The sequence below is a fragment of the Apteryx mantelli genome, chromosome 2 (assembly GCF_036417845.1).
Source record: "Apteryx mantelli isolate bAptMan1 chromosome 2, bAptMan1.hap1, whole genome shotgun sequence".
NCBI classification, from domain to species: domain Eukaryota; kingdom Metazoa; phylum Chordata; class Aves; order Apterygiformes; family Apterygidae; genus Apteryx; species Apteryx mantelli.
Window position 1 is genome coordinate 10,313,909 of NC_089979.1, and position 25,645 is coordinate 10,339,553.

The following is a 25,645-nucleotide window of genomic DNA, read 5'->3' on the forward strand; positions in this document are numbered from 1 at the left end:
TAGTTAACGCCCAGCTGAGACAAGAGGACTTGCCAAGTCAGTCTGTATCCTAAGCTGTTCTCCTGCCCTGTCCTCTTCTGCAGGATGGACCCCAAACTGATTTTCAGGGTTTAGTTAAGTTTTGAGCTACTAGGAACTCATCTGTGAGTCAGTTGTAGATGTGTCCTAAACTTTGCTTAGATTGTCTTTCTCCTGTAGCATCCACAGCATGCTGAGTAATTTCCTTGCTGGAGGAGTGGCCAGAGCCTGTGCTCTGGGGAACAAATGAGCGACCCCTTCTTGGTGTGTTTTGTTTTGTTTTGTTTCCTGCGCTGTTTTGTTGGGCTCCACTCCTACACTGAATTTCACTGACATCAGTAAAATACTGACAACTCCCCCAGGTGGAGCTCAGCAGGATCAGGGCTTCTCAGAGATGAAAGCATATCTGATAGTGTGAAAGATATACTTTTAGAGAAGGTCATTGAAACATAGTTCCTTATCCCAAAGCCTCCTTTTGCCCTAGACACTATTATTGCAAGTACTGTAGGTGAGTTTAGGTTGCAGCCCCATAAGATGTGCCACTTCATATGAAGAACTTCAGAAATTGCCCTTCCTTTCTCTAATGTCACTTTAATCCCTTGAGTATACAGTGATCAAAAGATATTTGATGAATGTACTAAACATTCACTGCACATTTCACTTCTAGTACCCAGCTGACCTCTCAAATCCTGAATGAAATGGATCTGCATTTGTTTCTAAAAATGTCTCATTTTGTGAATCAAAATGTCAACACATCTGAAAATGGTCCCACATGAGAAGTTTGTATCTCTTGGAGTTTAAATTGCTGGATCAATTTCCTGTTAATACTAAGGGTGTTTAAAGGGCAAACCCCCTGCCTACGACAGTGAAAATTTACCCCGAGGTATGACATTTCACCTGCCACTGAGTGTAAGGCAGTCAAATATAATGGACCGGAATAGCTAGATTTGCACATACTGGTAACAAAAGACGGTGACCAGAGGATGCCATTACAGAAGTCCTTACTTTTCCTTGTTTTTTTATTTTTTTTTTTTTTCCCCCTCCTCTTGGCCATGAAAACTTGCATGTTCTTTGCAGTTTATGTTACTGCACTATTCAGAAGCCCCTGCTTGAATTTGGGCACAATTTAATCATGCACTGTATGAGTGTATAAAGTGAGCCCTGAAAGGCTCAAAAGGGCATGGCACAAAGAAACGGGAGCATCGGGGTATGTCCAAGGTCTCATAGCTGAGCAGCGGCCTCAAAGCCTGGCTCGAGCATTCCTGACACCCACACTGGCCTTCTGGACCACAGACCGAGGAGCCTGATCACGTATCCTTCTGGCTGCAGCTATGCTGACCGACAGGGCTTTACCCCAGCTTGTCCCTGCTCCTCAGCATGGCTCTGTCCTGAGCAAGAGCAAAGGAGGAGGGTAGTTAGCAAGCATCCACTCTCTCTTCCCCAAATGAAATATGGAGGCAACTGCAACGAGTTATCAGCAAGCTAAAGCGAACAGTGTAGCTGTGAATAATTTGAACCCAAGGGCATGGTGAACCTGAGTCTGCGCTAAGGTATGTTTACCCGAGGAAGTGCCAACATCACCTGGGAGAGCATACCATAAAATTGCACCATACTGTCCCTCCCATGCGCTATCAAGGAAAGCAGATGCCAGGATGGAAAAGCACCAGGAGCTGAATAAAAGAGCTCCAGTGTCGGAGAGGCCTGCTCAGTTTCCTACCTTCTGCTGCAGGCCATCTATGCTTCCCAGCATTCCTTGGTCTCTTGCCAATTCCCATCAACAGCTGTGGTTTGTGGTTGTAATGCTCAGCATTTGTCTCCTCTTTCTCCTAGCAGACCTGCATCAAAGTTAGATGTGCAGCATGCAGCAGTTCTGGAGCCTCGGGACTCCCAGAATTGGCCTGCAAGGATGAAATCAAATCCTTCCTTATTCCTTTATCTTCTCCAAGATATGAGAAATGGCAAATGTGGGTTTGCAAGTATCCTGGGTCCTTCTGATCACATTTGTGAGGAAAGGTTATAATACAGTGCTTTGTATTATGTTATTTTAAAGAACAAAAAAATTCCAAAAATAAATCTAAAGCTGGATTGTCAACCCAGAAGAAACCTGCTCTCTGCATTTGGCAGATAAAATGTTCTTCACTCTACCATGCTTTTTTCTCGGGACGGATCATTCTGTTTCTGTGTCTATGTATTTCTATTGAGATTCCAGTATGAGCAGGAGTGGCTCCAAGATGGAAGTGACTGTCCGTTAGGAAACTCGCTCCATGTTTCAGGAGGCCCCCAGAAGTTCATTAGATGTTTATTAGCTTCCAGTTAATGCTGTACTGGATGGAACTGAATTGGTGACCGAGAGGGGAAAGGTTCTCTCGCACATTTGCAAACCCTAAGACATCTGTTCCCCAGACACAGATTTGTCTAATTTCCCTAAACCACTGATGACCTGCCCTGAAATGATACTCTCATTCCCTTAGGAAATCCCTTGGGTTGATATCAAGTAGATAGTTATTTTTGGGTCCTTTCCCAGAGAGAGTGCACTGTATTGCTTGATCCCTACACACTAAATAAATATATCATCGGACTGTAGTAAAGATCCAAAAAGCTTTATTGAAGGGGAAGCAGATTATTAATAATTGAGGGTTCACTGTATTGTTTTTGAGCCAAGTAAAGCTAATAGAGCGTTTTTATAGCAGAGATAAAAGTGTAGAATATCGAGACTGAATTGATTGCAACATTTAATGGCAACATAAAAGTCAATTAATGAATTGCAATGGTTAACTCTGCATTAAAGTGAAAAATGCAGCTCCCAAGCAGTGTATTAAGCATTTTTGAAGATAACAGAAAGCAAAGAGACAAAAAAAAAAAATCCTATTGACTAGTAAGTGCCTATATTATTTTTTTACAGAAGAGAGGAAGTCGTATGACCATATCTTTAATTCATTTATCCTACAGCTCTCTGTGTAGGTGTGTATGTGTATGCTTTTTCCTTAGCACATTTCTTAATTAAACAAAACCTTTACAAGGGTTTGAAATGTGATTAATTCCAACAAAATTCTGTAAGGGGCATCTGAGCTTTTTTCATTGTTGTAAGGAGGACTATAGTGCAGAGAGAACAGACTTCAGTAGATACATTTGTAATAAAGACTCTATCTGAGGAGAGTTACAAACTGTTTGAATTGTCCCACGTTCCTTATTATCTACCTGATGTAAAGCTTCCTAATTTAAAAGTGTTTTTTCTATTTCTTTGCAATAGCAGAAGAACATAGAACACTGAAAATGGAAAACTTAATCATCGGAGGGGGGAGTTGCGCTTTTTGTGGAAGCGGAAGGTTTTAACATGTTCTGTATTGAACAAGTGAATGTTTCATTTGCAGCGTAAACTAGTGGCTGTTCCTTCTCAGTGACACTCATTACACTGTACTGAGTCCTCCTTTTGCAGCCTTTTTAAAATCATCCATTTCTTCTGAAACCTTTGTCCAAGCCTCAGGCAGGCAGGAGGCTTTTCCCTGCACTGCGGTCTCCTATTCTCTGCCTTTTTTTCATGATAGCCATTCATCTCCCAGGGAGGAAACATGCCCCCTCTTTGCCATCTGGCCACATTCAGGTCCCCTTTGAATGCCCTCCCCTCTGCACCAAGCCCAAACTTGTCATACTCGTCTGAAAACCTGTCACAAGCTTAGGGCCAGAGTCTGTCATCCGAACTGTAGTGTGTTTTGCCTTAGGACAGAAGTGACCCCATTTAAACCATTTAGAAGCATGCATACTTAGGAGGACTATCTGGCTGCCCTTATGTCTCTTTATCTCTGCTTTCCTCCCACCTGGTATTCTCCTGACCCCTTCGCATCCCTGCTCAGACTGGTCTTCTCTGAGCAAACCACAGAAATCTTACTTTCTCCTACATCTGGCCCTATCATCCTTTTAAAGTAAAATTCAACAGATCAACAAACAGGATTAGAATAATAAAGGGAGCATGAAGAAGCAGCTACTATTTAGCTTTTCTTGGAAGAGAATAAGTTTTAAAAAAAAAAGTCCTGTGAACAGTGTAACTAATGAATCCCAATTCCCTACAGATTTGAGTTCTCTGTGCCCTTCACTTCTCGCTGTAGATTTCCCTAGCTTTCTCACTGTAAAACCTCCCCCCCCCATGTTCCCAGCCTTCCTCTTTCCTGCCGTGTTCCTTGTGCTGCCAGTGCCGTTTCCCCCATTTTTCTTTTAACACCTTATATTTTGCTATTTAGGCAAGAGATGACATGTGCTGATGGACTAGGCAGTATACACATTAGTCTCCAGCATCATAAACCTAATTTCCTGGGAGAAAGCAGATGATATCCTGGTGCAGGGAATACTGCTCTCTGGCACAGGCCAGGGGCTCACAGGCAAGCTAGAGCTAGCTCTGAATGATTAGCCCCACTGAGAAGCACTTAGTGCAAACACTGCAGCTCTGACATGGCTCTGCTATCTTTGTGCTGAGGTTAGTTTGCTTAGGACTGACTTGGTCATCTCTGTAGGATGTTGGTTTTTGCCCTGTGGGGCTGCCTAGCTACAGTGGTAGAAAAGCTGCGTGTACAACAGATCTCAGTATGTGTGTTCTCCTCACATCTTTGACTCTGACTGTGAGCAGCTTGGAGCAGGAATTGCACCAGGGTTTCTGTCAAGCAACATACAAATCTCTACAACTCAATTTTTTGCATATAAAGTTATTGCCATTCAATGTTATGAATTTAGGCATTGAGAATTACGCGAATGGAAGTTACCAGTGTAGCCGTAGCAAAGGCCGTTCTCGCTTAGCGTAATGCAAGAATGCCAAGGCCAGAAAAATGGTCTAAGCTCTTCCGAGTTACAGCCCAGTACCTCACAAGAGAACACGATTTTGCTTCTTTCATTCTTGTGGCTCATTCTCTGCCTGAGATGGGAATCCTTTAGAATAAGGAGCATATGACTGTGTAAACAGAAAAACCTGGTTTGTGAAGCATTCGTGTAGAGCAGCATGGTCACGGTGGGAAGCCGCTGGTTCTGGTCTCATCAAAATAAGCACCTAAGCTCTGACAGCGGGAATCCAGACGTCTCAAATGGGAATGAATCCAGCTGGTATGAGCAGGCTCAGAATGCTTCCTAGCTCATGCGTGGGGACATAAAAAAAATATTATCTTTTCATTAATTGGGTAATTTCAGAATAACTTTAAGTAATTGAAATGTGCAATGTCAGCTTTACTCCCTTTTCTTGCTAGCAGAATATTAAACAGCTGCATTTGGTGCTAAATTTAATCATAGGTACTATGTTCATGCTCAGAAAAAAAGGAAGAGAAAGAGATGTCTGGTGTGCAATGTTTCTGTTGCCCAGCAAAGGAAGTGTTTAAGCAAATGGCTAAATGCTTCATTTAACTGCAGCCTTCATCTGTACCCAGTCTGTCCCTCACAGATCACAATACGTGAAAAAGTCCTAGCTTTCTATTTTGTCTGCTAGCAAACCCTTCTTTGCAGTTAGAGATATTTTTGCTTATGTGAGCAGCAGGGACTCTGTTTCTGTCCTAGCTCCCTGGGCTTAAAATAATCATGCTCAAAGATTTTACTTTGGAAACGAAATATACCGTACTGGTGATGGTGGATTGGGAACTACTTACCCCACAGAAAAAGGATGCTACCTCGATTCATGCGAGATCACTGGATGTTCTACAAGAAAATGTGTGTATTGATGGGGAAAGGGTTTCTTCAAAATTCTTTACTTTCAGCAGTTGTGTGCACTGAAGTCCTTTCAATGCTTGTTGCTTTTAAAAGCATATTGGTGGAATTGCCTTGAAGATAACAGTATAATATAGCAGATGACTCTTATCATAACAGTGTATTTTAAAGAGGTCGATATAGTTGGGGAGCCAAACACTAAGTCTGTGTCTTTTTTCCCTCATTATTCAACTGTCTTGTACTCAACATCACTTGGATCACAAGTGACGATGAATTTGGTTTACAGTAGTTCAAGTGAACATTACAAAACCAGTCCAGATGTTGATCAGCTGAACTGAGCTTTACTTTTCAAATGGGAATAAATAGCCAGGTCTTTCCAAACTGAGCTAGTAGTGCGAGGACAGAATAGTGGCAAAAATGACAGCAGAGTCCTGTGGGGTCACCCTCAGCTCCCACTCATGCCACCGGAGGCTGGAGAAACACATACTGTGGGGTGCAGCCTGTGACCTTAGCTTGTCCTTGCTTATATCACACCCAGCAATGCCTAATACTGTTGTTTTTGTGAAGTCTGGGTTTGTTCACTGAATTCTGAGACTGGCTCCCAAGAGTCTTTCTCCAGAGCCTTTCACTGAGGTGCTTTAATTAACTTACCTATTTCACCACTGAAAGATTTCAGCATCCCCTGTGATCTGAAGAAGAAACTGTTAGTACCACTGTAGCAAAGGAAACAGCTGACACAAAGTGGCCTCTTGACAATGTCCCTGGGTAACAACTAGACACAGCCCAAAAATCACTTAGGAGCTAAGTGCTGTTCTATTAACAAATGAATTAAGCACTTTGGGGAAAAAGCAAAAAGTCAAAACAAAAAAAGGATGACTACATAACTGCAAAGGATGTAATCAAAGTAAAATACTCTCATGCTCCTGAGGTAAGCAAAATCCTCAATGAAATCAATGAATATTTGTTTCCACCAGAGCTGCAGGATTTGGTTTGCTTAAAAAAAAAAAAAAAAAAAGGTTTCTCTTCCAGAGAGTAATGAAACAGTCCAGCCCTCTTAAATCCTGCCTTCCCTGTTCTCTGAAACATTGCTTCCATCCATTAACTGGAATCCTATTAAGCTGCTGATTGATTTGAAACATTTTGTGAAAAAAGGAAAGAGGCTGGTGAGGAAGTTCCAATCCCGATATGTTGTTTAGTGCCAGTAGTGGTCCTGGTGGTTCACTTAGTTTTATGAACTGACTTCACTGAGGGCTAGTGGGAGGACAAGTGAAATGCCTGACGTTCTGCATTGCACCCTATTCTGCCTTAGTGCAGCACTTACTTAAATCCACTAACCCCTACCCAGAGTAAATAAATCCATTGACGTTAGGTGTTTTGCTGAAAAAGGTGGCTTTTGTACAAGCAGAAGTGATGACCCAGAGCCTGTTGAAGTGATTGCAGCTTTTCCTCTGTATTGAGTGAGGTGGACCAGGCTTTTGCTGAATGGAGCATGAAAAGAATCAGTACATCACGGTTTTTGTTTGTTTGTTTTGTCCCCCCCCCCCCCCCCCAATCTGAGCGCCATGAATTTGGTGCTGTAGTTGTAGCCATAACCTCCTGAACTTGATAGTGCTGGATTATCTTCATTGGTTCAACAGGCTTCTGACCGGCCAGCTCACCTGCTAACTACCAAGGTAGTTTGGACCACAGCAATTATTTGTTCAAAGTACTTCTCTTCAGTGCAACAGTATCCACACATGCAGTTGCTGAAGAAATTCTGTACTTCACACACTTTAATTAGCTGTTTCAAGTTCTCAGAATCTAATACAGAGTTCTGCTCTATTCTGTAATATGCCTACTACTATAATTTATCTGTTTTCTAATGGAGACAAAATAGGATTAAAATAAAAGCTGCAGTTCCTCTTTCCACCTTCCCTTATGCTTACTGGTCTACATTCTTTTTTTTTATGCGCATTTAACACCTGCCATTTTCTCTTTATTCCCCTTTGCTTCCCCTGTCACATATGGGCAAGCAGAACTGCTGAGGAAAGGCAACAAAATATAAAAACAAAAGAGCTTTATTTTATAAAATCACCATTATCTTTGATCACTGTCCAACACTGAACTTTCTGTGTCATTTGACTTAAGGGGAACTGTTTATTAATTGCAAGTCCGCACACATTAGCTAAGGCATACCATACTAAGAGACTGTGCTGATCATTTGTTAGGAACAATTGCACCAACAGATGAGAAATGGAAAATAATCTCAGATTTTGTAGTGCCAGAAGAAGAGATGATTAATGTAATTAGTCGTGTGAAGTGATCAGGGCAGAGGACTAGGAGGCAACAGACTTTCTCCAGGTTTGTTGGAGTGAAGAGAAAAAACTTGTGAAATACCTCTGTTTCCCCATTTGCCACCTAGATATCAAAATGACCTTTGGGCAGGGGAAAAGGGCATTTTGAGATTGCGAGTGCCTGTCTCCATACAAGTATAAAACATTGTAATTGTTTGCCATTACAGTATCTGGAAACACTTCAGGCATCCTTGTAAGCATAGAATGGTTTGACCTTGGCTTTTTGTTTTGTCTGTGCTTTTCAAAATTTATGTAGATCATTCATATTTTGTTGCAACTGTTTATATTTCTGAAGAGCTACATTTATATCAGAGGATTTGTACTATCCAAAATGAAAGCCCTAAAGGACACTGCAGTGTGAATGTGACTGCTTCTGCAGTCTCTCATCTACTAGGTCTACACTCGAAAAGGTGGAAAAATCTGCAAGGGGGAGGGCAAAACCTGATGTAAGCGTTATCTGAACTGGAAGGTGCTATGAACCACTATGGTTTAACAAAGGCTCCTTGCAAAAGCTGCTGCTGTTTTTCATTCTTGAAAATTTACTGCAAGAAAATTGGTCTCTTTAATAATTGAAAAACGTAGCTTTGGATATGGGATGCTTACTGTCCATTTTCATCCATGTAATGGACAAGTTAGTGGCCTCCTTCCCCCCCCCCCCCCAATAACTCTGTTGTCAGTGGACACTGTCATCACTGCTGAGTGCAAAGGAGAGAAGATGACTTCCTTTGCTCCTTTTGGTGTTTTCCCTTAGGCTACCATTAAGTTTAAAGCACCAGAAGTATTGTAACTGCATGGCACTTAGAGGCAGAGGGTTTGCTTCTGTGTTTTTATTTACCTTAACTATCTGTCTATCTATAGCATAAAGTCATCTTTTGTCATTGGTACAGTTAGCACTATAAGAGCAATCATGATCTATTAACACTCCTTAATTTTATGATACCAACTGGCAAATGTCATCTCTAATTTTACTTTTTACCTTTATCCCAGTAATAACCTGTTAAAAACACTTTCTATTCAGAAGGACCAATTAAGAAGTTAAAAGTCAAGGCAAAAGTAATAGAAAATGGGTGGGTTTTTTGTCATGAAACATTTTTAGAGTATGCAATATTTTTTTATGCTTCAACTTTTCAATATTGCATGAGATGTGGGTGTCTCAGTATGCAGCTTCAGTGAAAGCATCTGTGATGGGGCATTCTTACTTGTACCCCTGAAAGAGGAGAGATCCAAAACAAGTGTCTCTTAAAATTTTGGACAGCCCTAAAGATGAAATTAATGTTACTGTAAACCTGTTTATTGTTTCAATAGGAGTTTTTTTTTTAATATATATATAACCCCCTCCCCACCCCCCAACAGTTTATAATGTTTTCATGTCAAAATTCCTCCATCACTGAGGCTGGTTGTATGATTTTCTCACATCTGTATAACAGGACAAAATTCTGTAGTATAAGGATGAGAGGTGACAGCCCCCAAGCTTGTATTGAGTCCACATTGTAATGAGTCCAACATAAACTGAGAGTTACTCTGCTTCCCTTGAAGTCTGTTTAGTGGGTGCTGAATCAGTTCCCACCTGGAACATGGACTTTTCAATGAATGCAGACTTCAGAAAGAAAGAGAGAAAGTGGTAGCGACCTGTGCTCTCAGGAAGGAGGGTACATCAATCTTCTGCAGCTCAAAATTGTTAACCGCTAGTTACAGAAAATCCATTCTGTGACAGAGGTGAAAAGTTATGGTCAAACACTTCAGTTCACCCTACCCTTCTACATACATCAAACACAACTGGGTGTGTGACTTCTTCAGCCGTTCTGCTCATAAGGTTCTTCTGTGAAAATCTTCTTTCATGGTCTTCTTGGGCATCTCAGCTATTTGCTCCAATCTACACTAATCTTTAATAGCCACCAAGGCCTGCCTGGCCAGTCCCCTTTTCTCTACTCAGATGAAGGTGATGGATAATTCGGTACGTGGTTTACCGGCCCTGGTGTTGCCTGAATGTTACATGAGGACCAAATTTGCACTGTAGTGAATTCCTATGAGTTCATCAGACAGGTTTTGCAGCTGAGCTATACTCACAAACTGCTTCCTTTATACCTTAGGATACTATTTTATCTATAATACTTACAAAGTTTTAGGTTATTGAGTTCATGTTTCTTAAATTCCACCAAGTTAGGAGAGAAACTTAAGTTTATCAATTTAAGTTAACATACATAGAGGCATGAAAATAAAAAGAAAGGGAATGTATTGTCATGTATAAATCTCTGAGGACTTTGCCATTTTCATTCTTTCTCAGAGTGGGTTTGGGGGAGCTCTATATTCTCTATTATTTGGCTTTTGAAGGGAATGTAAAAGTGGTTAGAGTTTCAGATGGTTTGTATGGCTCTTTCAGATTGAATAATCATCTTTGCGTATGATAACACTCTCCTTTTGAATGCTGTGCCTGTGAATATCCAAGGAGAGCCACACCCCTGCTTTATTTGCTGTATTTGTGTCTATTGCCCAAATGTCCTGCTCATTCTCTGACCTGTTCCTAGTGTATAGTACATGGTGATAATGAAGTTATCATGGTTGAGGCCCTGGAATCAGTAGTGTTCTTTTGTTCCTTTAGGTGGTTATTTTATATGGATCAGGTGAACAGTCATATCAAATGTAAATTATTCTTTGGCTTCAGAAGGATCATTCAACATAAAGGCCAGTGAGGCTTCATGGGAAAGCTTTTTTTTTTTTTTTTAATCTAGATTCCAGAGAACTTTGAAAGCAAAATTTATTTTTTTTCTGTGTATATGCATAATTTTAGTAAAGACACAGGCCCCCAAAACAGTCTCTTTGTTATCTTCCTGCTTTTACAAATTAGTTTATATCAGAAGTAAAAGTAATTCAGGGTGTGTGATGTTCAAATAATTTAACAGTGTAATGACAGCAAAATCTGAGAATTATGATCTAGGTGAAGAAACAGTGAAACCTTCAGAAATACTTTTTTCATGCAGCTATCACTAGGATGTGTACATGGAGGGGAATGATATAATTAAGTCAATGAAAAGACACTATATTTGGGGGTTTCTTAACACATTTTGCTTACCCTTTATATTTTATGGAAGAAGGAGAGCAGTACCGTGTTCGTTGCTGTGGCAGTCGGCCTTGAGCGGGGGGATTTTCTTCCCATGTGGGGCTCCTGCGGCTCCATGTGCACGGAAGGACTTGCCTTCTCTTTTTTTTTTTTTTTTTTCGCTTAGATCTTACAACGTGATCCTCTTGGGAGGAAATTTATGTATGGCTTTAAGTCCTGCTGTTAGGAAAGAAGGAGCTTTATGATCTTTCCCACCCCAGTTTTGCCAACATCAAACACTTAAAACCCCTGAGTCAGGCCTTCTAAAAAGAAGAAAAAAAACCCACACGCTGTGTGATTGATGACAACTTAAGCGATGAGGCGTTTTGTTAAGTCAGTAGCCTTTCGTTTTATGATTTTAAGCCTCTCCCCTTCACCCAGGAAGACCGCAGGCTTCAAAAAGAGAGAGGCGGGAAGATGGCGGGCAGCGGGCTCGGCCCCGCGCGGCGCCCTTAAGGGGCCGAGCCGCCCCGCCCCCCCTGCCGGAGACGCTCGCAGTCAAGGCAGGTTGCATGCGCAGTGCGCTGGCAGCTCGGCGCGCCTGCGCAGTCACCTGCTGGCTGCCTTCCCCCCCGGTACATCCGGGTCACCGCCCGCCCGCCCGGTCCCCTGTGGTGCTTTGCAGCCTGCTCCCCTCCCCCTCCCGCTCCTTCCCCCTCCCCCGGCGCGGGCGGCTCCGGCGCCGTCGCCATCCGCGCCCTCCCCTTCGCGGGGGCTCCGGCCGCGCCGCCGCCGCTGCTGAGGCTGCTGCTGCTGGCGCTGCCTCCGGCCGAGCGGGGGGAGGCGGCGGCTGCGGCGCCCGCTGCCGTGCGCGGGGCGGCTCGGTGAGTGTGTCAGGGGAGGGGAGGGCAGGGCGGGACCGCGGCGGGGCCGGGGGCCGGGCCGGGCCGGGCGGCTCGCGCCGTCCTCACCCTCTCCCCCCCCCCCCCCCGCAGCCTCCGCGGGGCGGCTCGCGCGACCCCCCCCCCCCCCCAACCGCCGCGACCCCCCAACCGCCGCGGCCCGGCCCGTGGCGCCCGCAACCGCCACGACCCGGCTCCCATCTGTTGCTCTCCCGCCCCTCCGCTGCCCTCAGCCCGCGGCAACTTCCCCATCCCGGCCGGCGGGGCGAGGGGGCAGCCCCGGACCTCCGCCCCTTCGGCGGGCCGCAGGCGGCCCTCGGTGCCCGCTTGGCCTCGGGAAGCCGAGCCGAGCGGCGACGAGCCGCCGCGTGGGTGCTCGCGGCCCCCCGCGGGCTGCCGCCGGGGTCCGGGCTGCCCGCGCCGGCGGCAGGAGACCATCGCGTGCTGCTGCCCGGTTTGAGCTGCGCCGTGCGGCGCGGCGCGGCTCGGCTCGGTCCTCCCGGCGCCGGCGGGGTGCGCTTCAGGCTCCGGAGGAACCCAGTGACAGTGTTAACGTTTAACCAGAGGGAGGAAACCTGCTGAAGGGACCTCTGGTATCTCTCAGACCCTCGCTAAAACATTCAATGAATTAAGCAGAATACAGAAATCGCTGCAAAATTGTGATGGCGAGGCTATATGCTGCAGTTTTGTGCAACTTCCATGAGGTGTGTAGAGTAGCTGTGATGTTAGGACTGTCATTCCGCACAGGGGTGAGGTGAATTCAGAAGCTGTAAAAGGGAGGTGTTGCTTCTAACCTGTTCATTAAATAACTGATAAAATCACATTTTAATGGGATTTTAATTTTCTCCTGTGTGACTTAAGAATAAGCACAGCTCAGTTCTACTTTGTTACTCTGCAATCTAGTATAGCATCTTAGGTGGTGATAAAATACAACAAGTTTCTTCACAGAAGCAGATACCAAAGAAATCAAGAGACTCTTTGTTGTGAAGATTCTTGATGCTTTTTTGTCCTTTTGCTTTTTTTTTTTCCATTCCATCAGCATCCTGGATCCAGTGACAATCTGACAGCTGTCTTTCTGCTATGATAGTAGAGTTTCACTAACATTTAAAACTGGCCATTCTGAATTTCTGATAAAGTGGAAATACAAGCATTGAATTAACATGTATGTTAATTCTAAAACCAGTAAAATGTTTCCTAGAATGACTTGAATAACCTGTGTTCTTTCCTATTCTATTATAAAATGAGAAGTCTGTATTCCTCAAGCCTTTTCTTTTTTATTTTTATACAAACAGGTTTCTTTTTTTTTGTGCTCTGACTGCTTGAACTTTAAATGTACCTGTAAATAGATAAGCATTTTCTATAGTGGGTTTGTGGCAGATAGGGTAATTGAACAGGAGACATTTAGCAATTAAACTGAAGTAATGTAGATCAAAGTTGGAACGGGAATCCAAACTTTTCAGGTTCTACCTGATAAATGCCTTCTCTTAGCAAGGTACATTGTTGTTGGACTTTACAATTCATATCTTCAGCTTCCTGTGGCAAATCTAATAGTAAAAACCCAAAACACTTGAATAATATGTTGCTGTTCCATGCAATAGGAATGCTCTTTGTTTGACTTACAAAGAGTATTCCATTATTGAAACAGAAGCTTTTAGTAAGAGAGTAAACAGCATTTTATCCAAGTCAAACTATGAGATTTCCTGTTACATGTATAAGCTGTCAGAGAATAGAGGCCATGGAAAGAGGTGATCCTAGAATCTGTTTTAAAATATCCCTGTCATTAAGTGTCACTGTTGTGAGACTGTAAGGAATGTATTTGATCCTTTCTGTTATATAACTTGCATTTGTCATCAGGTGCTCCAAATTTTCTTCGTTGTTTGCGGTTTAGCTGAGGCCATTTGAGGTGAAGGGTTATTGAAAAGATTGTCTTTTGAAATTCTTTGCATCTTCATATGAAATATTTCCTGCTGGAACTGCACTGACTATAGAAACATGACCTTAGACAGTTATGTTCTTGCATAGAGGTAGTGTTCTGTTGCTTTACTTGGCTTCCCCATGAGTCTTGTAACACCTTCACAAAGAAAAAAGGAAAACATTTGTGTTGTATCTCTTTGTTATTAGTTTATGTATTAGCAGAATAATTAATTTTGAAATTAATTGAATGCAATATTTAAAATAGTTTTGGGAAAAGTATACAGGGAACTTAGTTCCAGGTGTCTGCTTCCAGACTTTTAATGTTGCTTAGGAGACACCTGGTATTAATATTATAAAGAGACAGAAGGGTGAGGAATATTTGTTTTGCCAACTACTGAATTATTGAGTGGTACAATAATAGAAATTGACTTTGTCATTTGGAAGATAGTATGTAGGGAGCCACTTCAGAGTTCTGTTGCTGTTTAGGCGCGGTAAACATAAATGCATTTTTTTTACCCCCCTCATTCTGTATCTAGAAAAATACAGATGCACAGCCTCCACTACCATTTTTTGCTATTGCCTGCCAGCTGGGGGCATAAATTGAACTAATGCATAACCTGTAATAGAGACAGGCAAGATTAAAACTTACATGCAAGCAGTCAGATTTGGTTTTTAAGCAGTCAGGTTTGTTCTTTAAGAAATGTCACTAGTGTGAATCCGGGTTATCACCTTTGCCTGTCTTTTCTAAAAGTCTGCTCTGATATAATTACACCAGGACTTCTCGTCATTGATGCAGGTAGGCCTAAGTTGAAAAGAATGACTCCTGTCTCTTAAGGTAATGTTAACTGCCCTGAAGTATATTATAAATCAATTTTATGAGGCTTATTCAACATAATTTTTTTGCAAATACTTCTTCAAAGCTGAAATACTTTGAGCAATGTCAAATTGCATCTCATGGACTATCAATTGTCAAGCAAACATGCTACAAGCGAAGTATGAAGCCCAAGTGAATATTTATGCTGAAACCATGCAAGGCTTGGATGTCAGCGCCACACTCCAATGCTTTTTACCATGGTGCAGAGACAGAATCATCCAGGCTGTCATTTTGGTCCTGGCGAATCCCTCTGTGTGTTACCATGACTTCAAAGGTGATGAGAGTGAGGAAAAGATGGTGGCAATGGCTGTGATGGCCCTGGGCTGGGGGTATGAAGGAAAGAGCGCTTGGATTGCAAGGAGAGTTAAGTGCCAGCGAATGTGAGACTGCCTGTTCTTACTAGCAGCTGATATATATGCATCAGTTAGGCTGATAAGATATTTCAGTCTTTTCCTGCTGTAGATGATGATCAGTTGTATGCACCTTTTGACTGCTTTTCTACTCGTATTCATTTGCATGTGTAAAGAGCAATCATAAATAAATGGAATGTACTCTTACATACCTGATAAATCTGCCTTTAATATTAATCAATGGATACATGAGGTTTACTTGGAGTGTTAATATTTTCTTCTCTGTGACTGTAGGAAGCTTAAGACCTCTAACTACCCAATATGGAGAAGTCTGCTTTTTTTCTTCTTGTATATGAAGATTTACTTGATTGCCTTTAATTTCAGGTTCTATACCTCAGTTTCCCCACTCCTGTGGTACAGGAATGTTCTCCTGAGTACCACAAATTGGCTGCTGCAGCTGGCAGAACGTTTCAGACTAAAATTTACTGAGAGTAATAGGCAGTTTTGTACAGAGGCTGTACTGCATTTGCAATTCCAGTGCTTACTGGAGTAAGTATTGCAATTATGTAAATAGCAGAGCTTAACGAAAACCAAGAACAAACAAAGAGTAGTTTTAGAATTGACTAAGTAAAGCTGAAAGTATTTTTAGCTGCTGCACTTTCTCCTGTGTTCCCCATCTCCTGTGGTTTTAATTGCATTCTCCTTATTAGAAATATCTTTCTCCTCTGTCATGTGAAAGCTTCACACGCAGAGACTACCTTCACAGTGTAAATGGTGAAACTAGTTGCATGCAAAGTGTATTGAAAGATCAAAGTAAAATCTTATCCTTTTTCTTTCAGTCATAGTAACTTGAATTTCGAGGTAGTTGTAAGACGGTCATAGATGTGAAGTAAAGGTTGACAATGTCTGCTCAGTGCGCGTGTGTATGTTGTATGCACTCACATCCATTCTTACACCCTTTGTCATGTGGTTACGCTGCCGCCTTCATTTAGCATCGCTGCTGACTGAATTGCCTGGTCTTGGTTAGATGCTTAGTAATCTATTTCTAGTTAACTCTGGGAATGGTAACACTAGCCATGGAGTTACAGTCTAGTACCAGACTTCTTTTTGAGGGTTCTTTGCCACTACTTTTTCAGCACCTAGAAAAATAATTTCTGCTTTCCTAGTACCTAGAAAAGTATTGGCTAATTTGCGTAGATCAGAAACGATTGTTGTCTGCCTGATTTGCTCTAACTTGAAATTTTAGTATTGCATTTAGGGAATGATGTATGAGTGACCACAAACCCAGCATTCTTTCTACTATGCAGAATCTTCATGGGACTGTAGTAAAAGTTGGAGACTAAACATCTGAAACAAAATAAGTACCACCTTCAAAATCATAAACTAATTTCTTCAAAAGATGTTTGTATGGGAGTTTTTGTTTTTGAACTCGTATTCAGTAGAAATACTCTATGGTTTAGGTGGTTTTATTTACTAAGCGTTTGACCGATTCTCTGGCTTGTATCTACAGCACCGGGGACTTCCAGGTGGTCTCCATGCAAATAGTAATTGGGTCTGGGACAGCTTAGCTTGTGAGATTGAATGCATTCAGTTTGGTGTGGCTGTAGCTGCAAAAATAGCAAGCTTTGCAAAACAGGCCTTCTGTCTGCCACCCACACCAAAACCTAAAGCTTGATCCTGTAGGCAGTTAATACGTTTGTCTGGAAGGCTGAATTTCATCAGCAAACACTTTTCCTGAATCAGTGACCACCAGGCAAAAAAGTTCTGTATCAGTAATCGCTTTTATATAAGAAAGGCAATGCGACAGAATGCTGTCCTAGATACATTTTAAAACCACTTTACACTACAAGCCTAACAGTCCCCCCAATAACAGGAAGCTGCTCTGTGAATGAATTGTATTTAACTGGCATAGTTTAAAGGGTTCTTAAATTCAGCCATGAGGCAATTCTGGTTCTCCTTCAGTACCAGATGATTAAATTAAATGGAGTGTTAGCATGAGTAACTTTTTCTGCTGTACTGTACAAGGTAATGGATGAGTTCCTAGGAGTCCTAGTTGTAAATTAGCTGACTGGAAAGCCCTGTTTCTGTGATTAGTGGATCTAGCAATTATGTTACTTCAGAAGTTAGAGGTAATTGAGTATGCTTCCCGTCAGGTGTGGCTCTGGGTGATTATTGGTTCTCCCTTTATTTGGGTTTATAACACTCTCATGGGGAGGGGACTTTTTTTCTTTTTCTTTCTGTGTTGGACAAGAAAGGTATTTGTTTCGGCTTCTGCTGATATACAAATTAGTTTGGCCTTTTTGTTGCAAGAAACGTAGTTTTCTGAATCTTAGGTTGGCTATTCACAGGCACTGGTGGTCTGTTTAAAAAAAAAAAGCTGTAAGAGTTGCTAAGAAATATATTCGTAGCTCTTAAAAACAAACAAACAAAAACTCGTTGTTTAATGTCTGTGAAAGTGAAGCTTCTTAGGCAGAATGCATTCTGAGCAAGAACTTGAAAAGCCAGTTCATTTCTGTCTGGTATATTTGCGCCTTTTATGTACTGAGACATACGGTTATTTGCAACTGTTCCTTCCTAATGTGGAAGTGAAATATGTAACCACTAGACTTCACGAGGTTTCATCTTAAAGATAAAATTGCTTTCATTTTATATAAATGAAGATCAAATGAAAGAAGTGAAGCATTATATGAGGATTGGTTATAGACAGTGTTCATTTAACTGATTTAGGGTTTAGCTTTCTTATTTCTGTGAAGAAGTTTTATGTGAGGAGATGTGGATGCGTCAGTGGAACAGCCTATTGAATTGTAATGATAGTTTGAAGTGTTTTGCTTACTGTGGAAGACCACTCTCTTCTTGTTTCCATGTGCAACTGGCTAAAGCCGTAGTCTCCTGAATACTGAAATATTACTTCAAATGATTTAGCTGTTCTTGACTTTGCATCTCTGAATTCACAGCTGAATTCATGTAGTAGTGCTAATAGAATAGCATGACCTAGTTTGATGTCTCCAAGCTTCAAGTTCAGGGGATGCGCTTACAGTAGCTTTTAAGAATCCTAATAAATCCCAAGTTGTTTTCATATCTTTTCTGAAGTTTCTATTTTTAGTAATGTTCAAACTTGTTCTCTAGAAACTAATTATTGTTAAGTGGCTATGGCTTTTTAATAAACGTAGTGTAAAATCCTGTCCCAGTTGGGAGCTTACTGTAGGTGGGATTGGCAATAAAGTCTAGTAAATGGCAGTGTAAGAGACTTTTGATTAAGACCTAATACTTTGAGCAAATAATTTGTATAATATTGGTGTTAATATTGTGTCAGGCTTTCAAAAAAATCTCAAAGTAGTTCAGTAGCTGCCAAAAGTGAGGCTTGGGAACAGATGTTCTAACTGTATTCTTAAAAATTCCTGACAGTTCTCTGAATAACTCTAGTGTATCTCAGCTTTACAGCAGAGTGGTTTTTGCAGGGTTTATGCCTCTTGTTTTGCTTCTCTTCCCACCCCTAACTCAGAGTGTGCTTTGGTTGGACCCAGCTGCAGTCCTGTGAAAACTCATGCTTTAATAAAGATGCATCCCTCTAATAAAGTGCAGCACGGGGGAGGAAACGGATTTGAATGGAGATGACTGAGAGGTGAGGAGTGATAACAATAAACTAGGAAAAGGAACTTACTGGGGCTGAAAGTAGGAACAAATAATACTAATTAGAATCTGGGCCTGAGCTGGGAACAAGTTGTTCAAAAACTAGTGGGGAGTTTGAGTGGGGAGCTTGCTAGCTATGCAGAGGATATTGGCCAGGTACTGAGGGAGTGTGTGAGAGATGATGTTAATCTCTCACAGAGGACCTTGGGAACATGAACGGAAATGAGGACTTGCTGGGCGAAGAGAATATGGAAAGGAGAGGCTGATGGGAAGAAGGCATGAAAGGAGAAGCAAGAGTAGAACCTGGAAGGTAAATAGGCCTCTTGGACTAGGGAGTTGGGAGGGAAAGATTAGGTTTGGAAAAGCTGCAGGGAATGGACTACAATGAAATAAAAGATCCTGTGTCTTTCCCCTTGCCATTAGTGTAGTCGTCATGTCGTCTTCACCAGTTTAGCCTAATATGTATCCCTAAGGACTAGACATCTGTGCAAATCTGGTAGTCTGCTGTAGGGCCAAAAGGATGAAATGTCTGGACTGATCTCCTAGGTATGAGTTTATATTTGGTCTTTTCTGTTAGGCTAGGATGTCGAGTGCTCAAAAGTAAAGAAGCTGCAGAAGGAAGGCTGCCTGCCCAAGGCTAAACACTCGTCGTTTTTGAATACGTAATTCTATGCCATTTCTTCTTTTAGGAATCTTGCTTTATCACCAGTATGAAGAGACTAGTGTTCATTTAGTGAACAGGTGTTTAATATTTTATCTTCATTGTTTAATATCTTGCTATGTTCTAGCTAGATTTTGCTCCAGAGATGTAATTAATTTCCTGCTGGATAGTATTGTACTGCTTTCTGTACAGTTATTTATTATCAGAATGCTCTAGTGGGATGAGGAAGTGGTTTGCTTCCGATTTTACACATGAGGAGCAAAGGCATGAAGAAGAATTCAACTGTCTTTGCATGCGTGGTTAGAAATGACTGAACCTGAATCTTTTTAGACTAGTTTGCATATTGAAGCCACATCCCCATTAAACACACTTTTTTTTTTTTTTCTTGTTGCAGTTCCATTTTAACACTTTATTCTGAGTTCACATCTGTCCTTGTGTTCATTTACTGTCTCTTCGGACCTGTAGGCACCATAAACTGATTGGAGAAGATGGCAGTGCTCGAGGTCATTCTGTTTGTTGTAGCAGGAGAATACAGCTGTTTCACTGTGTAAAAGGCAAATTTATTTCTAAACCAGTGCATGTGTTGACTCAAAACGCTGTGTGATCATATCATTCATTTTCTTCAAGTACTTTAGGTACTGACAGAGATTGTGCTGTTTGTTAGCTATACTGCCTTCGCACAGTTTTATTCCTCGTGCATAAAGGGCCAAACTTCCAGGGGTTGGAAAAAGGCACCTATTAGTGATTAAATGTTATAAAAAAAATAAAAAGTGGTGGTGCAACTTTGTTAACAGAATTGTGGGTAATGAACTGTGAGGGCTTCCTTCCCTCCTTTATGGTGACGGAAGGAGGAATGAACCGGGATTTTTGAGGGGTTTCTTTGTTTGGGGGGATTTTTCTTCTTTTAAGGGGGTTCTGTTTTGGTCTTCCATATTGCTGTGATTAGCTATTTAATTTGACAGATAGTTCTGTCCTACTGTAGCCACTGGGAGGAGGAACCTTTAGCTCTTTCTGTTTTGTAGAGCCTTGTGGCTTCTCAAGTTTCTCTTTAGAAGAGAAACTGTATCAACCAATATAAAAAATATAAAGCTGCTGTTACTTCTGTTACTGGAAAGAAGGGTAAAAACCCTTTGCAACTCTGCTTTTTTTTGGATCCTCCTACTGCATTTGGGTCATACGGTTTTACTTGCGAGCTTCTGCTTAAGGCAATATGAATATGACTTACTGTACAGTCTTCTAACCAGTTTATTATTAAAAAAAAAAGAAAAGAAAAGAAAACAGAAGAAAAAGTTTTCTCCTGGGTAAAGAAAAGAACAGCAACCTCTGCTGATGGAGCTGTGGTTTTTTGCCTTTTCTTGCCAGGCCTACTGTGTTGGCTTATGTTCAGTTAATATTTGGCTGATCATCTTTGCAGCTAGCCGGACTAGGAGCTCTTTTGCTGCGGATTAAATTTTGCAGAAACTTGCTTTTTCTTGGAAGTTTTGTATTCACTGGTAGAAAATCTCTTTTCAAGCCTTGAAAGAGAGATTTCTCTCCCCTTTTAGGGAAGAGAATGTTCGCAGGGTTGGTTTTGATCTGAAAACTCGAGAATGCTGCGTTTCTTAGCAGCACAGCTGGCTACTGATTGAATATGGGGCATGTGTCAAAGAAGTGAAACATCACTGTTCAAACTTGAAGTGCTTCATGTAGAAAAGGACACCCAGACTTTAAAAAATGAGAGCCTCAGGTGCTGTTTTCTGGTCTTACCATGCAGGCTTTTTGTGTGTTTAGTTATATGATCTGTCGGTTCTACCCACCTTTACTTTACCTCTGTCGGTGGATTTATGCAATTTAAGTATCTTCAGTTCAAATAAGAATTGTAGTGACACTTTATAAAAGAACATAAAGCGCAGCATGTTGAAGCATAGCTACGTGTGGGTGAGTCAGGCAAGTGCTGGAAGCAGCAGCAATAAAGAGAAAAGGAAGTACAGTCATGATAAAACTTTAAAGAAAAGAAAAAAGTCAAACAGACCCCACCAACCATCCGTCACCAGAGGATGGAAACACAGTAAAGTGATATAGTTATTATCCTACAGTAATTTTGTTTTAGTATGCGTGTGTATAGATTAAATGGCTATCTATCTGTATATAGGCACACACATACACCTGCACGCTAACATATGTGTCCACATGCTGTACAGTATAGTTAGCTATATTGTGTCTTAGTGTAGTACTCCTGTAGGGCAGTTTGTATCCCAAACAAACTTAAGCTGAAGTAGAAACCACATATTTTCAGGAAGCTAATATTTTAATTACGGGCCAAACTAATTAAGTGACTTTCAAGCCTCTGTTTTGGTTTACTGAGGATATAGGCTTTGCTTGTGCTTTTGTTCCGTCTGCTGAGGGCAGAAGCCTCTTTGCCAGGGGACAAGCATGCGTGTATTCATCAGTGCCCTCTATGTACTGCTGACAGTTGTCAGGAAATAAAACATACTGAGTACAATATAGTTCAGTTTTCACACTGTGTTGGCTTTACCGCACTGCCAGAATGACTCAGTGCTGCTTAGTTTTGTCTTGTTGATGTATATGTGATAGCTTCAGGTAAAAGAACTAAAAATCACATAGTAACTTCAAGAAGTTTGTTCAGCTTCCACAGCTGTAAAACTATAATTTGCTCTGAGCACATGGTGTCTTTAGTCTTAGTACTTTTGCATATTAAAAGGTGTGAAGGCTAAATGCTTTCTTTAAAACGAAAAGCTTAAATGTTGTGCTCAGAATTGGTCTATTTCCTGGTTCAGAATCAGAGCTTTAAAAAAAAGTATTTATTTTAGTCTTGGTAAACGACTGTTCTTGGCAAAATGACTGGGTGTTTCATTTTTATCATGTGTTGTAAACAAGCAGAAATTTGGTTTAACAATTCAAAGTACTTTTTAATAACACAATTATAAGACAAAAGAGGTTATTTTATGATGGTACTTAAGTGTATCTTGTTTCAAGGATGATGTTCAATCTTAATTTAAGCTAGTATTGCAGCTCATCTGTGGAAGCTCAAAGAGGAAAAAAAATGAACATTAGTGAACAAAATTCTTGTTAGATATGTTGGAATCATCATCTTTCTCATATGGGCATTTTATAAATACCCATGTTCTTTAAAATACATTCTGACGCTCTTGTTTTTTAAAGCTGCTTTAGTTAAGGTATTCTTGCTTTCCCTTTCATTAGTAGGTCTCAGAGTACTGATTGCTACACTTGACCTGCTGCCCTTCACTGAAGGAGGGCACCTAATAAACGTGCTTTGTTCTCTTATCAATCACTTGTTCTGTGTAACATCATCTTTTCCTTATTACTATCAGCTGTGTTATGCTTCATAAATTGCCAAGACTGCTATTATAGGATAGGCTTATAATGGAAAAACTAAGGCTATGTCCTTCCTTCCTGTGGACGGCATAATACTGGAAGATAGGGATCATGCTTCTGACTCGTGTTTAATCAGATAGTTTCACTCTTATTGCTTGGTCCTTTCTGATTTGACATTTATTTAGAATGTCCTTTTTCTCATAATTGAGGAAATGTCTGACATAGAGAACATTCTTCATGTTTTCTTTTGTTTTGACCAACCACGCTTTTCTCTTTGTTCTCCCCTGAATACTTCTAAAACCAAAATGTTTAGAGTACTGATACTAGTATTACCTAGTTCCAGCAGTATGATAGCTCAGAGGTGTTATCCTAGTGCTTCCTTTGTTTAATATCATTAATGCTTGTACTCATCTCTGCCAAGCTGAGGCTAGAACTGCCTGAAAATGGAGTTGTTTGAATTTTGTCTTGTCATCTTCACCATCTGATTTTTTTAGGGTCCTTTGCTTCCTGTCAGATTGCCCAGGTTGGGGGCCCCTGGAAGCATGCCGTGCCCTGTCCAAGCAGGTCTCCTGGGGTCTGCCCTGCAGCTGTTGATGCAGGGCAAGTCTCCACAAGCCTCCACAAGTCTGGACAGGTTGCACTGAAACTGCGCTTTGGAGTCGGGGAGGCTTGTGGAACAAGAGACGGCTTTTTTCCTTTACTCTGTGGATCTCAAGGTTGCTCGCTGCTTGTGATTGGGACAGGCTCCGCATGCCGTTGGTAGTCTGTGTTTCTGTAAATGCTCCATTTGGGGCTGAGTAGAGTTTACGGTACAGAAGTGAACTTCTATTTCTTCGTGATCAAGAGCAATGAGCACTGCTCTTATTCATTCCACACCCTCTCCCTGCCCCCAAAATCTCACATTTGCAGTGAAACTGGACTTCAAGGTCAGCACTGTAGGCTTTCCTAATAGGATTTGGGCATTAGGAGTAAATTCAGCATCTCTAATTTTTTAACTGACTAGGGTAGTAGTGTTTATCATAGGCTATAGGTAATACTTGTTGAAAGATCAACGTTCATTTGTTGGGGTGCGTTATTGCCTGACAGTTTGTAATGATATAAACTTCATAGTTATTTAGGCATAATTCTGAAAACCTGGCTGGGCTGGGCTTTTGTTGCTTATGTTGAACAAGTTTGAATGTTCTTAGACAGCTTTTTTTCTTATTCTGTAGATCAGTTGTGGAAAAAAAGGGGAAGTTTGTCTCTGACCCAGCAGCCATGTTCTCAGCCTGGAAACTTAGCAATTAGTTCCTCCTTTGCTGTAGCACCTGCTCCAAAAAATTGACTCAATATGTACCTTGCAAAATGGCACCAAAATCTTTAAATAGAAATAGTGCACTAGTGTTTTAAATGTGTTGTTGTTTTCCTAGCTAGCTAGATTTCAAAGAAATTCTCCCAGAAATTCATTCTAAAAATTACAGCCCCGGAACTGTCTCGTGCTTAGCACCATTTAAAACTGACTTGCATGCATCAGTTTTATTTAAAACTGTGCAGTTTATAGAAAACTGAAGGGCCTGTCAAGACTGAAAGAGTAAACTGGGGCCTTTAGCCTGTCCAAGGCAGAAAGTGTGGAAATGTGTTGGCTAGTCTGTTTGCCTGGTAGCAGGGAATCAGTTTTGTCAGATTATCACATTTATAAGAAAATTATTATGTTTACACTTATTGCCCTGCCTATGACTGACTGGAGAACATTGACAGTAATGCATAATACACTGTGTAATTATCATACATATAAACACTATTTATAATACATATAAAATATACATAATGTATAGAAAGATATGATATTAAATATTGTGATATGTAGGTAACTGATGGTATTTCAGAATCTGGTAGACTGAGTATGGACTTGAAAGTTGTGCTGGCAAATATAACTTATTCCAGTACCAGCAGATGTGGGATGTTATTTGTCATCTTTGTTGGCCAGGATTCTCTAATCCCAATTGCTGAATTGTTCTTGGCATGATGTTCTGATCGTGGTAGAATTGGGTAATGTGGATGACTTCAGTAGGTCCATCCGCTTCACCATGGTGACATGGACTGTAGTAGTGTGTTGCATCAAGAGAAAGTAGCCATCTAAGGCTTAGTTAAACTTGCTTGTTTTAAGTTGGCAGTTTTGCTTGTTCCATCATGAATGCTAGCTGGGCTGTGCAAAACTGACCTGGGAAACTGGTCCGGGTCTCAAACCTCTTCTGGGGCTTCAGTAGTTCTAACCAGGAACTTCTCCTTGTTAACTCTGTGGTGTTCGTGTTGGTACGCTGGAGAAAATATGGCAAGGCCACGACTGTTCATTCTGCTGGCGTTCCTGGCTTAAGGTATAAGGGAATAAAAGCTTTATTTTATTTAAAGTGCTAGTGGAATTGGAGGAAGCAAATGCAGGTCTTATACTAACCTTAATCTTTAGAAAGTCATTCTGTTGTAGTCTTTAAAGGTGGCTAAACTTTCTGCTTTCTGACATATGCATGGAGTGTTTTTCTTTTTTTAATGCAGTTCCTTTCACTAATTACAAGGAATCGGTTTGCACCAATTCACTTCTCATAAATGTTAAAACCTTTCATTTATCTATAAAATCCTTTGACTAAAGTTGTCTGTCTGTGAAGAGCACCAGGTTTTGCTTCTAACAGGAAAAAAGGTGTGTAGTTCTCATCTGTGTCATTGTAGAAAATGAGACTAGGGATTGAACTGTGGCCCGTGTCAATGCCTTATGTTCTCCTGAATGCCAGGCTTCTCCATTAAAGATATTTTTTTCTTTTAACACAGTTTGTTAACTTTCTAAAAGGAGACCTAAGGATGTGACTCAACCTTGCAGAAGGAAGGAAATATGAAATGTAGGCTGCTCTCATGTTCTGAACTTACAGCAAACCATTGCGGGGGG

At 41.2% G+C, this 25,645-nt stretch overlaps 1 protein-coding gene across 3 annotated transcripts in view; it reads left to right on the forward strand.

The window, feature by feature from the left end:
- The window catches only part of CYRIB (CYFIP related Rac1 interactor B), a 98,065-nt gene that overhangs the window by 9,710 nt on the left and 62,710 nt on the right, over positions 1-25,645 (forward strand). Inside the window, exon 1 of one of the 3 annotated variants that reach the window (XM_067290156.1) lies at positions 11,867-11,948. The exons of the other annotated variants lie outside the window; for them this stretch is intronic. The gene's annotated coding sequence lies outside the window, so the exon portion shown is untranslated. Of the gene's footprint in view, positions 1-11,866; positions 11,949-25,645 lie in introns of those variants that run through there. 3 annotated transcript variants of the gene reach the window in all.